Source organism: Galeopterus variegatus, unplaced genomic scaffold, assembly GCF_000696425.1.
Source record: "Galeopterus variegatus unplaced genomic scaffold, G_variegatus-3.0.2 Scaffold895, whole genome shotgun sequence".
In the NCBI taxonomy this organism is placed as follows: domain Eukaryota; kingdom Metazoa; phylum Chordata; class Mammalia; order Dermoptera; family Cynocephalidae; genus Galeopterus; species Galeopterus variegatus.
In genome coordinates, this window is record NW_007727006.1 from 196229 (window position 1) to 211160 (window position 14932).

The window sequence follows — 14932 nt, forward strand, 5'->3', positions numbered from 1 at the left end:
CTGATTTGATCTGTACAGACGGCTCTGCTCTCAATATCCTTGGTTCCTTTTCAATTAGCCAAGAGAAATGATTTAGTGCTAATGAAAATCAATGGTTTAAAACTCCAGCCCCACAAATCACAGGGGGCTGGAGGCTTCGGTTATAAATACCTCCCAGGAAGTTGAGCTGGCACGGAAGGCACGTGGAGCCCGCACACAGCTTCCTTGGGGCCATGTGGAGAAGAGAAGGAGCCCTCCCTTCTCCCTGCTACCAGGCACTTTCCCGTGCTCCAGAACACTCCTGCTACACAGCCCCCATCTCCAAACACCCTAACACTTGGTATCCCCCTGTAATGCAGATTAAAGCTTCTGGTTCTAAGTCACCTGGGGAGGTGCCCTGAAGACAGTTCATGTTCTGCCCCCATCTCTCTCTCTACTAGTGTGTGTGTGTGTGTGTGTGTGTATAAATCACTGTCCCCCAGGCCAGAGTTACTAGAGGTCTGGCTTTCTAACCATTAACTTAGATTCCAGATGGACCCTGGAGCTGCCAAATGGGGGAGGAGCAGAGGTAAGAGGAGCCCTGCTGGGGGTTGGGGGGAGCTCAGTGCAGACAGAGAAACTTGAGCCTACATAGACCCCCATGCAGCTAGTCAGACGACCCTATCTCCCACCAGACCTGTCAGCTCCTTCTTTCTCTCACTCACTTTATTATTATTTTTCTCCCCTAACTTAAAGCTTCCAGCTCCACAGATGAGTTTTCCAGCCAGGCAGATGGAGGTGGTATCGCTCAACAAATCCCGCATACTTCCAGAACTCGTAGACTGGGGCAGGGGAGGGAGCTTCCCTGGTGCTGGGGCAGGAGAGGTCTGGAAAATTCTGGACTGTTCTTAAAGCTCACCAGCCCAGAGGCCCAAGCCACTTTGCAGCGTGTGGGCTGGTTCCCTGCCTGGAACACCACATCCTGGCATTTGGAGAGGGCTGGACTTGGAGTCTGACTCCAAACCCGTCAGTGGAACTGGGCTGTGAGGTACAGACCAGACCTCCTGCTGAGTTAAGTTAGCATCAGACCCAGCTACACTAGCAAGAAGCTCTACGTGCCTGCCCCCCTGCCCCACATGTGAGGGGTGGGGGTGGGGGATAAGAGACCTGAACTGGGAGTTGGTGGCAGGACCAACAGCCAAGTGCAGCCCAGGAGTCAGAACGCTGGACTAGATTCCAGCGCCAAGTGTTTCCCTGAGTTAGTCTCTAGGCCTTAGCTTTACTGTCTGAAAAGTGGGTCACGCAATTCCAGCATGAAAGAGAATTCAAGTCCTGTTGCCTCTCTCATTCCAGGGTCTTGACTGCTGGCTCCACCAGCCTCCCCCAGAGCCAACCTAAAACTGTGCTTGGGTCCCGTTCCCGCCAGCACGATGTTGCCAAGCCAGGATGGCTTCCCGCTTTCAGCAGCAGCACATTCGTGTGGTAACCATGCACAGAGGGAGAGGCCAGGCCTGGCTGGTCGCCAAGACCCCTCTGTCAAGCTGCAGGAGAGAAGCCTCCCCACCGCCAACTGACCCCAATCTTGGAATAAAAGTCCCATGATCTATGAGGCTCCCAGAGTGTAGCATCCCAGGGCCCAACATCCTGCCAGACATCGGGAGGCTGGCAGGTGAGCTCAGGGAACCCATGCATCAGCCAAAGCTGGAAAAGTCCCTCCTCTCCTTCCCCATTAATCTGGGAAGACCCAGGAATGCAAGTACCCCCACTCTAGGTGACTCACTGCTCTGTTAAGTCCTGGCACAAGATCTCTGAATAGGGTCACCTCTGCCTAGAAGGGTTGATGGGGGTTTGGCAGGGCAGGAAGACCACCTGAGGCAGCAGGCGCTGGCATCTGCACACTTGGACCGGAAACCCGCTGGTCATGCACATCACTCCCACATGGAATGAGAACATTTGCATTTTATAACTTTTTAGGGGTGTTGTTCAGTGTCTGGTTCAATTTATAAGCTGTGTGGCTTAGGGAAAGTTATTTAACCTCTCCAAACTCTGGCTGCCTCATCTGAAAAACAAGGGCACCTATATCACTGACTTTCTGTAAAGATGAACTAAGATAAGGTACAGAAAATGCTGAGCACAATAGCACACAGAATTCCTTAATAAAGGGTAGTTTTTTTTTTTTTTTTGTCTTTTTGTCTTTTTCCGTGTCCGGCAACAGATCGCAACCCTCAGTGTCGCCCCCGCACCGGACCGGGGACCGGCCACGGGATCGCAACCCTCGGCGTCGCTCCCGCGCCTCACTCAGCCAGTGAGCGGGGACCTGTCTGCATGTGGGATCCGAACCCTCGGGCGGGAGCGCCGCCGCGCTTCCCAAGTGGCGCACTATCCAGTGCGCCACCGGGCCGGCCCAAAGGGTAGTTTTTATTACTTATAAAAATAACATGCTCATTAGAAAAAAACCTGAAAAATCTAGAAAAATGTAAAGAAGAAAATGTCTATCACCTATAAGCCTACCACTGTACTAAGTCGACTAATAGCTTTTTTCTTTTTTTTAAGATGACTGGTAAGAGGATCTTAACCCTTGACTTGGTGTTGTCAGCACCGCACTCTCCCAAGTGAGCTAACTGGCCATCCCTATATAGGGATCCGAACCCGTGGCCTTGGTGTTATCAACACCACACTCTCCCAAGTAAGCCATGGGCCGGCCTGACTATTAGCATTTTTAAGTGTTTTGGTTTTTCCCAGGCTTTTCACTATGCACATACACACACATGCACTATGAAATTGTGCTTATCCTATACATATGTTTTATATCTTTTCACTCACTATGTATTAAGCATTTTTACTCTTCATTTTAAAATCTTCAAAAGTTATTCAAAAGCATACTTGTTAATAAACTATTATGTGAATGCATTATACAAAAACTACTTAACCTTTCCATCACTAGCTATTTAGGTTGTTTCCAATTTTCCACTATTATGCATAACACTGTGATAAACATCCAAACAAATTTTGCTTGAGCCTCACATCATTTCCTCAGGCTACATTCTTAGAAGGAGAATTACTGGGTCCAAGGGGAGAGTCATATAAACACTCTCAGTTACGAATTGCAGATTGCTGCTCAGAAAGTGTCTTAGAGTATCTGGCTCACTGCATCCTTTTCAGTGATTAGTATCTTGTATCTTGTTCAGTAGTGGGGCTGCAGCCTCTGCTGGGGGCCTGGCCCTCCATCTGGCCACACATACCAAGAGCCTGAACAATGTTCTTGAACAGCCAGGCCAAGTGGGGGAGCAAAGCTGGAGGAGAAAATGCGTGGGGTAGCCCCCGCAGCCAGCAGATCCTGTTCTGGTCCCGCTCCCCGTTGAACACAGATAAGAACAAATGAACTGCTCTACTTTGGGGACTTAAGTTAGAGGTTAACTTAAGAAAGAACTTTAAAAGTTAGAGGTTAAAAGAAAGAACTTTCTGTCTACAGAGAGCACTAAATACTGGGGCTGGGATTTTTCTAGTTCTTCTGCTTGGAGTTTGGAGTGGCAGAGATACTCCTCTGCCTGGAATGCTTAGGGCCAGACACATGGACAGGATGACAGGATGACTCTTGGCCTTAGGAAAGTCTTGCAGTTCACAGGACAGTACCACTGGGGAAAGTGCCAGCAAAATGGGGTGGCTGGATGGGTTCACTGAATCCAATCTGTGCCAGGCACTGGGTTGAGGGGGGTCTCCCATGCACTATCTGCCTTGAACAACAAATATGAGGGTACTTCCAAAAGTCCATGGAAAGATTCATATTACCTTTTAATTCTGTTCTTCCACGAACTTTTTGAAGTACCGTTGTACAGCCCAAGCTGCCCCTGCTTTGCCCGCAGGAGAGGAGGTTTTGCAATACGAAAGTCTTTGCCTTTGCAAGGGTCCTGGTCTGTCCCTACCGCATGTCCAGGTAGGTAGAGCTCAGGTTCCCTAACCACTCCAGCTTCCTCACCTCTCTTTTCAGTCCTTCCCTTTTCTAAGACATCACCTGACTTCCTCACCCTGGGTGGGTCCCATAGCAACCTGGTGAACATCTGCCAGGCCCTCAGAGCCTATGGCCGGAAGAGCCAGACTCCCATGTACAGTACCAGCCCAGGCACTCGGAAACCCAATGCTGTTCTCACTTCCTTTCCCACCTCCCCCTTTCCCCTTTCACCCTGCAAGCTTCCTCCTCCCTTTGGCAGACAAAGTGGGAAGGGATGCAGAAGCTGCTGAGGCCAACCACTGCCTGGAGCTGGACAGACCAGGAATCTCACAGGGTTCACACGCACCTGCAGTCCTTGAGCAAGAGCCTGTGTGGCCCAACATCTTGTTTATGACATCCCCCCTTATCCATCTCCTCAGCATTTTCTAAATGCAGCTGGCCAGGCACGGCCCTGTTCAGATACACCCCTACCTATGTCCTGCTGAAAAACACTCCATTACAGTTTTCTTGCAACTATTGAAAATCCCCCTTATCCGCTGCCTTTCTGAGCTGACCCACAGACAGATGATCATGTCACCCAGTCCATCTGTCTAAACACAAAAATGCCCATGGCTCTCATCCTTGCCCCTGACACGAATGCCTCTAAGCTAGAGTCTACATCGCTACACAGACTGTCAGTCACATGACTTGTTATCTTGTGAGGTTTGGGTTTAGGCCATTTGTGACACCCTCTGGGGACCCTGAGAGTGAGCAAGTTGTTGCTGGCAAAAGTGCATTAATGTCCCCAAATACAGGGTCTCACCACCTCCTCCTACCATCACCTAGCTTTTTTTTTCTCTCTCTCCCTCTTTTGGCAATATCTGTTGTCATGGAGATTCTAACACAATGGGACAGGTAGGAAGCCTGTTGCTTGGCAACAAGATGCTGGAGGTACAGGATTGGCTGCCGAGGTTTAAAGGAGCAGAAAGAATGAAGAGGGAAGGTGGGAAAGTAGAGAAATACCCTGCGGGGGACACAAAGGCATGGGAGAGAAGCAGGAGATAGGACCAGGTTGAAAAGAAAAACAGAAGTGAGGAGAGAAAGAATCACGACCTCCCTGGGGCTGGGTCACCATTGGTTTATTTGCTAGGACGCCCTCAGTAAAAACAGCAAAGCAAAACAAACATACATTAATGTATTTTCATAGCTGTGTTTACACTGTAGCAGGATGAATGGAGATTTAGACAAAAAGAATTCCTAAATATAGGGCAGAAAAATTCTACAAGAAAACACTATGATATAGTGGAAAGAGCAAGGGTTTTTGTGTCAAAAACTTGGATTTGTATCTTCACTCTACCCCTTCCTTGATGTATGACCCGATCAAGTGGCTTGATCTCTGAGTTTCAGTTTTCTCATCTGTAAAATGGGAATAGCTATGTGTGTGTCACAGGTTTGTTGTAAGAGTAAATGAGAGGAAGTGATGAGCTCCAGCATGTACGGGGAGCTCAGGAAGTGGACAGTCTCGCGTTTGTTGTTGGTCTTCTATGACCGATCACTTGTTATCTTAATCACCATTATTATAACCAGGATTGAAAAGCTGTGTAGCAGAGTGGGAAGAGCCCTGTCCCCAATGCCCAAAGACTTGGCTTCTGTCCCGGCCAATGCACCTACTATCTATGAGACTTGGGCAAACTATTAACCTAAGTCTCAGTTGCTCATCTGCATAATGAGGATAACAGTCTCTCCCTCCCAGTGTCTTCGTGGATCACATTCAAGTAGGTTGGTAAAGAGTCTATCCCCGTGCCCAGCACCTAGTGCATGTTCCATCCTAGCTCCTGCTGGCTCACTCCATGGAGTGGAGACGTGTAGGTCTGTGCTGGGGCTAGTTTCAACTTTCCTTCAAGGAAGGACTCTGTGTAACTATAGAGAAGACAGAGAGAATGCAGGCACAAGGAAGACAAAGCAAAGGCATATCCTTCAAGCAAATGAATTTTGCCAAAGCAATGACTCTGTCACCAGAAGCCAAAGACTGCAGGGGTGGCCTGATAGTAGTTACAGGTGAAGGTGTACCACACCAAATCTGTGTATTGCACAGTGATGCAGCAGTTCCATGTCGGAACTATTATGAGGTTTATTCATGAATGTGGGAGTCACCAAGGCACAGAAGAGCTATTCAAGGAGGTAGGACTGACCTGAGCAGTCCCAGGCAGGTGGAGCTTTGGCAAGTTCATGGGTGCCTCCCAGGAAATCGTAAAATCTTTTGAGGCCCATAAAGTTCAGGGCATAATTTTTGATTTCTAGCCTAAACCTTTCTTGCTGCAGTTTTCAGTTCAGTCCTCTGCTTCTGTACTCAAAGAGCAATTTAGCTGGCTGAGAAGGTAACTGCCTCACCAGCTTCTAGGTTCATGCCAGGACTGGGGAGGCAGGCAGGAGAGCAGTGACTCACACAGACGCTGTTTAATTCAGTTGTCTCACTGTCTACACTGCTTCCCAAGCTCTCGCCCCCAATAGTCTAAATCCTTCTGTGGTTTCAAAGCAGACTTTCCCAGTAATGCCAACAGGCATCAGAGAGATGCTGTTACCATCTCTGCTTGGACTGAGCCAGGCTTGCCAGGATGGGGGAGGCTGTGAGTGGTGCTGGGGAAAGCCAGGGGGGTGTGAATGGGCAGCTGGCTCCCAGCTCTGTCCTACTGGGGCACCCTCCAGCCTAGAACAGCTCCCAGGGGGCTCAGAAGTCCTGACCCTGTGGCCCAAGGCTAAAGGACTCTGGCTGATTTCATGGTAAAAAAGAAACTTAGAGAAGAACCTAATTACAGCTTTAAGAACGAAGGGTTCTTTAGGCCCGATGGTGTCCAATTTTATTTTCTCCTGCACTGGGAGGAAACACAAAGAAAAAAGCCTGAAATTACAGCAGCAAGGGAAATTTAGGAAGGACTTCAGAAGGTGGCCTTGACAGTGAGTGGGTGAAGAGAGCAGCCCTGTGATGCTTGTGGCATGTGCTAATCGTTTGGATTGGGTGTTTTTTCATTTTGGACCCTGGAAAGTTGGACTTTTGCAAAACCATTCCCTCTGGTGGGTCAGCAGAGGGGTGGGGTTGGGAAATGTGCATGAGGAGCCCGTCTTGAGGGGCTCCAGAGAAGGAGGGGGCAGTCGATAAGCTGAGCTGGGCAGGGCTTGGAGGTTGCCAAAGGGCTCGTGGAGCCCCTTCTGCGGCTGCTATTAGGGAATGGGGAGGGGTGCTGGGGTGGGGGACTCCCCTGCTTTAACTAGCTTCAAGATTATCTATTTTAAATACTGGTTCTTCTCTTTGTCTGTTCCAGCTGTTATAACAAAATTCCATAGGCTGGGTGGCTTATAAACAACAGAAATATATTTCTCCTAGTCTCGGAGGCTGGAAGCCCAAGAGCACAGCACTGGCAGATTTAGCGTCTAGTGAGGAACTGCTTTCTGCCTCATAGATGGCGGTGCCTTCTCACTGTGCCCTCATGTGGTGGAAGGGGCGAGCGAGGGTGTCTCTGGGGCCTCTTTCATAAGGGCACTAATCCTATTCATGAAGTCTCCACTCTCAAGACCTAATCACCTCCCAAAGGCCCTGCATCCTAATACCATCAAGCTTGGGGGATGGATTTCTACATATGAATGTTGAGGGACACAAACGTTGACCATAGCAGCTCTCCATGTTAGATTTTATTTAAACAATGTGTTCCCAGCTAAAATAAGTTTAAAGATTCCTCCAGTTGAGTTAGTCCCTGGAGTTAGATGGGAATGGGAGACCACAGTGGCTTTAATCAGTCTGTCTCTGACCAGCAGCCAGGAGCGGGGTCTGAGAGTTTGGAAAGAGGTAAAGGCAAATGTGGGTTTACTGACCAGCTTTTGCAGAGGCCTTGGGAGGGGCCAACCTCTCAGGAGATGGCGCCGGAGATGGAAGAAATGAAGCTTCGAGAGCCAGACTTCAGGTAGGGGAACTGTCAAGTGCTAGCAGGTAGTTATCTTGGGATAAACTTAATCCTAACAGCTTTTGGCTCAGGAGAGCCTTTTGCTTTTCTAGTAGGATTGAGGGCTCAGACACCTACGTGCTGTAAGCCTCACTAGTCTAGAATTTTCTAACTCGTCTTTGTCCATCTTTTGTCCCTCCCTCCACCTTTTTTTAAAAGTTTTTATTTTGGGCCGGCCCCGTGGCGCACTGGGGAGAGTGCGGTGCTTGGGAGCGCAGTGGTGCTCCCGCCACAGGTTCAGATCCTATATAGGGATGGCCGGTGCGCTCACTGGCTGAGCGCAATTTTCACTGAAAACAGAGCCTTGGAAAGAAAGTCACCCTCCAGGCATAAAGATTGGTGTTGGACGCAAGAAAATGACAAGGTGAGGAGTTGGGGACCCTTGAACCATGTGATGCAAGGAGAGTGTGACCTCATCTCCCCAGAAGGCCCCTCCTCTGTAGGATTCTGCTTCCTGGGGGCCTCACCCTGGCCAGCTAAGCCTGGGTGGGGAGGCTGGCAGGGTGGGTGACTGCCAGTAGGCAGAGATCTGGCCTTACTCCTCCTGTGTGCTAAGTGGGGCCAACAAAGCCCTGTCCCCACAAGAGGCTCCAGAAATATTTTCTGAATGAAGGTCAGATCCCTTCTGATTCTAATGCCCTACCTGATGATGGTCCTCTCTATGATGCCCTCTACAGAACTCTGCCAGCTCCAGGGTCAGCCACAGAAAGGACAGCACCTTCATCCCACCTACCTCTGTCCCCAAACTGAAAAATCAGCATGTGGCTGGAATCCTAGCAGACTGCACTTCCATGGGCCTTTACAAATCATAAAATGACAGTATGATGACCGCCCTTACCCGCTGCTTTTACGTCCATGATCTCAGCCCCTTCCAGCAGGTGGGGAAGGCATTTGATAGATGATCAACTGGAGGTTCAGAGAGCAAGAGAGATTGTCCAAGGTCACAGAGCTACCTGGAACCAAGGTCCTCAATGCCCGGCCAATGACATCTGGTCAGTCCTGTGGTCCTGCCAGTTTTTCTTGCCCCTCGCTCTCTGGTCTCACTGCTCTAACTCAGCCCTTTCTTGTTTCACACCAGGACACACATCTTGTTCTCCTGCCACATGCCAGCTGGTCCACTCACACCATTTCTACATGGAGGCCAGAAGGACTTGGTCAAATAGGGGGTCTGAACATGACCCTCGCACAGAGTAAAACTAAGCTCCTTGGGGGCCTCTGAGACTCTCCACCACTTGACTCTTCCCTGGCTCCCAGCTCTCCCAGCTGCACACCTTATCCTCAAGTTTGACTAACTGGCTTATCACTTATCCACACACCACAAGGTTTCAAGCCTATCTTAGCTAATTTTTATTCATCCATCAGGTGCAGCTCGGACATCGACCCTTCCAGGAAGGCCTCCCTGGCCTTCTGTGAGGAGCTAAGTAGACCTGAGCTCCCAGAGCACCGGGTACATAGTGCTGGCTTCTCAGTCACCATGTGTCTTGGCTCATCTCTGGAGTTGCCTTCTTGAAGAACACTTAGCTGTGGATGACTGGCGCCTGGTGCCGTGCCTGGCACACAGTAGATAGATGCTCGATACATGCCGCAGGCACTGGATGACACGTCGATGCCCAGGCGCCTGCAGCTGGACCCGCCTCCCCTGCTCCCTTGCAGAGGTGGGTGGGGCTGACTTGTCCTCCCTCTGCTCTCTGGGGATGTGGAGCCAGGCAGGAGATGGCCGCCCTCGCAGGAGAGGGGCCTGCCTCACCTCAGCACACAGAACTGGACGCCACGAGAGGGAGAGGAGGAAATGAGACACAGCTGGCAAGGAAACAGATCAGGAAATCTTCCTTGCTAAACAGGAAGCAGAGGGGGGCACAGGGGGTGGCTTCCTGAGGAGTGGGAGGGAGGAAATCTGGACCCATGCCCTCCCAGCTTGGTCCTCAGCCCAGTGGAGCGGGGGCTCTGCAGCCTGTGGGAAGGTGTCTTTGTGGACCCTCTCCTAGGGCTTTCACCAGAGGGCCCCAGGGGCATGTTGGAGGTTATGTGATAGTCTGCGGTTTGCACAGTGAGCCCTGACTGGGAAGCCCCCAGAAAGACAGCTGAGCCCACTTCCCGGTGAGGCAGGAGGTGGGAGAGGAAGTGTGGGGAGATGCTTACCTCAGGCAAGTATGTGTGAATCCCGGGAAATGCTGGGTCTCTCAGGAGGGTGGAGGCTGGGAAGCCAGGCGGGGCTGCAGAAGGCCTAGAACACTCCCTCTCTTCATCCCCCTTCACGAATTCCCCTCCTCATCCTTAACCTCTTGTCGCAAGATCACTTCCTCGGTGATGGTTTCCCTAACACCCCAGACTAGACCAAGGTTCCATTGCTTCCCTCTTGTTCAAACCTGTCCCACCTCTTTCATAGCATCTCACTGGGCTGGAAGCTTTTGGGGCAGGGACTGTATTTTGTTCACTACTATATCTCCCACACCTAGTACAGTCCCATGTACATAGTAGATGCTCAATAAACATGGTTGAATAGATGACCACATGAAGTAACTTGAGAAGGATAGAAAAGGGAATCTCACAATGAGGTGCTGAATCTGGGCCAAGGGTAGGTCCAAAGAATGACAGTGTCAGAGGGCTGGCCCGTGGCTCACTCGGGAGAGTGTGGTGATGATAACACCAAGGCCGCGGGTTTGGATCCCTTTATAGGGATGGCTGGTTTGCTCGCTTGGGTGAGCGTGGTGCTGACAACACCAAGTCAAGGGTTAAGATCCCCTTTCCAGTCATTTTTAAAAAAAAAAAAAAAAAAAAATAGAATGACAGTGTCAGTCCCTTGCCTGGTCCATGAAAAAAAACTGAGGAATTTTCTGAAAGTCTAGCCCATGAGCTGCCTCAGTTTCTTCCACATGAACCCACCAGTATCAGGACAGGCTCTTGCTCCATCTTCAGTATGTCCAAAGCCCTGGGCTAATGTCAGGGTTGGGACCAGGGTACCCCAAGGAGGGAAGAGAGTCCCTGTCATCAAGAAGCTCTTGGACTGCCAGAAGTTACTCGAAGGTGCCTTGACAATTCCCCAGCCTGATGGGAGTGATGGGGTCTATAGGGAGACAGAGGCTTAAGAAAGAAGTGATAACAGTCGCTACATTTATGGGACACACACCATGTGCCAGGCATTGCTCCCAGCATTTTGCATGTATTGGCTCATTTCACTTTCACAAAACCCCATGAGGAAGATAAGGTTACTGTTCTCATTTTACAGGTGAGGTTAAGGCACTCACTTTAACAGCACAACTAAGTGGGGTGGCTAATTCTTAAGCCCCGGCTGCTGGCTCCAGAGCCAATGTTCCTAACCACCACCCCACAGCCTCTCTGCTACAAGTGACGCACCTAACTGCTGAGGAGACAGTCGCAAAGGGCGGTTAACCAGTTAGTTAATTAGTGTCCTAGAGGAGGAGAATGGGGGGGTCAGGAAGGACATGGCTCAGTGGAAGAGCCAAGAGGCAGATATCTTGGTTGCAGGGGACACATGAGCAATGACTGAGACAGCACAGGGAATGCTGCTTTCAACCTAGCCAAGAAGCAGTGCAATGGAATTTCTTCCCCCTTCCCTTGGCTGGAAGACAGGGGCTGTGCTGGAGGGCCAGCCTCTAATCCTGACTCTAATCCCCCAGATCCAGCCCACTTGCTGTGACAGTGCACAGCTGCTCCAGCCTGCTCCCACCCCACCCCCAACCTGTCCCCAGTCACTGCCTCAGATTGACCAGAAGCCTGGGATGGGCTGGTGAGGAGGGACCTAGTGAGCAGAGGTGAGAAACAGACTCAGCACCCCCTGGCCCTTGGGGGAAGTAGGGGGCTTCAAGGAAGCACTTGAAGAAAGTCTGGCAGTTGAACCAGAGAATGGGGAGGAGAGAGCTGGGTGGGGCCTCTGAGGATTTGGGTTACTGAGAGTGACAACTGAACAGAAGGGGTTTGTTGGTTGGGGAGAGAGAAGCAAAACAGTGTTTGATTCTAAGCATGAGTCAGGGTGAGGAGCCTAAAATATATCACTGGTACCTGTCCTTGTGCCTAGCACAACGCCAGGGCCCACAGGAGAGCCTGACAAAATCAAGTGTAAATGAGAAAGATTTGCAGCAGAGGCAGACACCCAAGCTGAGCCTGAGATTGCCTGGGTCATCAGCACCAAGGACCAGGGTCCCACTAATGGAAGTGTCTCAGGACCAGCACAGACTCACAGCTTTGGAGGTGTGCTTGGACACATCAGTCCTCAGACATATGGTGGCTCCAATGGCCACCCCAGTGGGCCATTCAACTGTGGGCTATGCAGTTGGTACTAGAGGCATGAAGCAATACTCAACTGTTTTTGCGTCTCCCTCCCCACCTTGGGGGCTTCCTAGCTGCACTAGGCACAAGCACAAAACCCCTTGTCTTTGACCAGTGCTTAGTTTTGAGCACTGCTGCTTCACTTTCCCCACCCCTGCATGCCCTGCCCCATAGAGAGCATTCAAATACTCTCTGCTCAGTGTTCCCTGTCTCAGGCCTGACGCTCAAAGCTGGTCTCCCAATCCCCGGAGTGGAGAGAGGGCAGTGAGCTGCAGAGAGCACCCTGGGAGAACCACCCCACTTTTGCACTTGGCCTCTTCAGGCAGGGGCCCTGCTGGTTTCAGCAGGTCCCCACGCTGGACAGCTCCCAGATCCCAGTTCCAGGGTGGAGGCCAGCACCGCCTTCCCTTCCTGGCCCTGCCCCAGTTGCTCTGCGCAGGCAAGGCTGCCTGAAAAGGGCCAACTCACCCCCTCCCTAATGCCCCTCGCTCACCTCACCTCACTCACCACCTGTGTGTCACAGAGAGATGCCATTTCTGATTCTCCTTCAAGGGATAACACCCACCTCCCTGCCTGCCTTTCCCCTTCTCCCCTTCCTTTCAGAGTAAGCCAGCAGGCGCAGGCCTCCGCTATGTTCCTTCCTGATAGAGGGCTCCACAGTGGTCTCTGCTAACAGTCTGGACTAACCTGGCTCTGCCTCTGGCTCCTGGCACTGGAGTGTCCTCAAATTACTCTGATTACAGGCCTCTCTACAAGCTGGCTTCTAATGCTCCCTCCTGCAGCCCCCATGCAGCTTGGGAGCCCTCCGCAGGCTTTTCATTCCAGCAGCATCTACTCCCCTCCCTTTCTCCAGGGTCATCCTGAGATGACCAACGCTGCCTTGGCCAGGAGGCTCTGAAGTGAATGAGTGAGGCAGAAAAGAGACCCTGGCCTGCATGATGCACTCCCATAGCACAGGGCTCAGAACTGCCTGGGCTCAGAACTGCCTTTGGAGCCACCGATGGGGCTGGAAAGCGCTACTCCCTTCCAGGCAGCCAGACTCCTTGGCTCTCAGCTCTTGGCTGGTGCTCTTCTCAAGACAGCTTGGTGACTCAGCCTCTTCCCACCTGCACTGATGGTGGTCCCTCTACCCAGACCCTCAGGGCCTGAAGTCAGAGTCTTAACACCTGCTCTTAATTCATCAGCATCCCAATGAGCCTCCAATGGCCCCAGGCCCATCCATTCTCCCTGCAGCTGTAGCTGGAGCAGAAGCAGGAGGGACAGTCCAGGAAGGGGGAGTGGCTCAGAGTTGGGGAGGAGGCAACTGAGGAGCCCTAATCTGATGGGTGGAGGAGACAGGATATGTAGTCAGACACATGCTAAACTGCTCTCCCCCACTCCCAAGGTATCAGTATAGATACTGGCAAAGAAACATACAAACGACTGCAAACACACAGAAGCTCAGGGAACTGCTGAGAAAAAGAGGAATCAGAAAAGAATGGGGCCAACAGAGAAAGGCCACTGACATTTGCATAAGCTCTTGGTTCCGGATTTGGTTCTGCAGTCCTCTGACTCATAAGCCACCTAGCCGCTGCCCCAGGGCTTAATTGGAGGAAAGTTGAATGGGGCCAAAGAAAGCAGGGGTAGATGTTATAGAGTCCCAGTTCCCCAGGCTTGGAGGGAGAGCAGATGTCTTAGTTTATGGGCCCTTAGGAGAAGAGGTTGTCTCTGGCCTGGAGTGGATTGAAGCCTGAGGACCAAAGTAGCCCCATCTGCTGAGCTGCTTGTAAACAGGGAGCTGGAGATGGGCTAGGGCTGGGAACAGCGTCAGTCAGCTAAGGCCTCATAAAGCCAGACATGGGCAGCTGTGACTGAATACCCCGTTCTCCACCCCATACCCCAACCACTTAGTTGCAGTCCCTTCTCAGCCCCAGCGTCAAGAGTTCTGCCTTCCAGAGGGGGAAGACACTGCTCAGGGTCTGGGGCAATTTAAGGCAGGGCTTGGCAATGCCTCTGATGATGGAGGCCCTGTGCAGTCTAAACAATGTCCACAGAGGCCCCTAGTGACCAGGAAGAGCAAGTGAGATGTGACTGGGAGGGGACAAGGCCCCAAACTGAAAATGGCAGCATCTGAGAGTGACAGGAGAGGGCCACCCACCGTATCCCAATCATCCCTGGACTTTCTCCTGGTCTGAAGGGCAAAGCTCCGAGCTGGGAGATAAGGGCTGGGTCCTCATCCCAGTTGGCTGTGGGGTCTTCTGTCCCTTCCTGCAAAGCACTTGCATTTTGCTACCTGGACCACAGACCCGTGTTTTCTTCGTATTCCCTGCTGGGTGCAACAGTTATCTCCTCCTTGCCACTCTCCGTGTCTCAGCCTTTAGGGCACAATCCCAAAACCACCTCCTTCAGGAAGCCTTCTGGGTAAGGCCACCCATTCTTTAACTCATGAGCCTAAATCGACGAACCACCCTCCCCCTGTCACTATAAGGAATAAGCGAGCGAGGTGTGGCCTACAGAACTCCAGTCTGGAATAGAGTCCTAGCACTGCCCCCTGGCTGTGTGGCTCTAGGGAAGTCACTTGCACTCTGGAACTGTTTCATCAACAAAATGAGGGCCGGAACCAGAAGCTTTCCAGACTCCAGCCTAGGCCTTGCATGCTGGAGTTCTAATTGTTCTTAGAGCCGTCGTCCCGCCCCCACCCTTTGCCAATGGACAGGGAGCTTCCTCAGGGCAGGGCCTGGGTGTTTCCCTCAAACTCTGCGTCAGGAGTGTGCCTGGCTGGTTC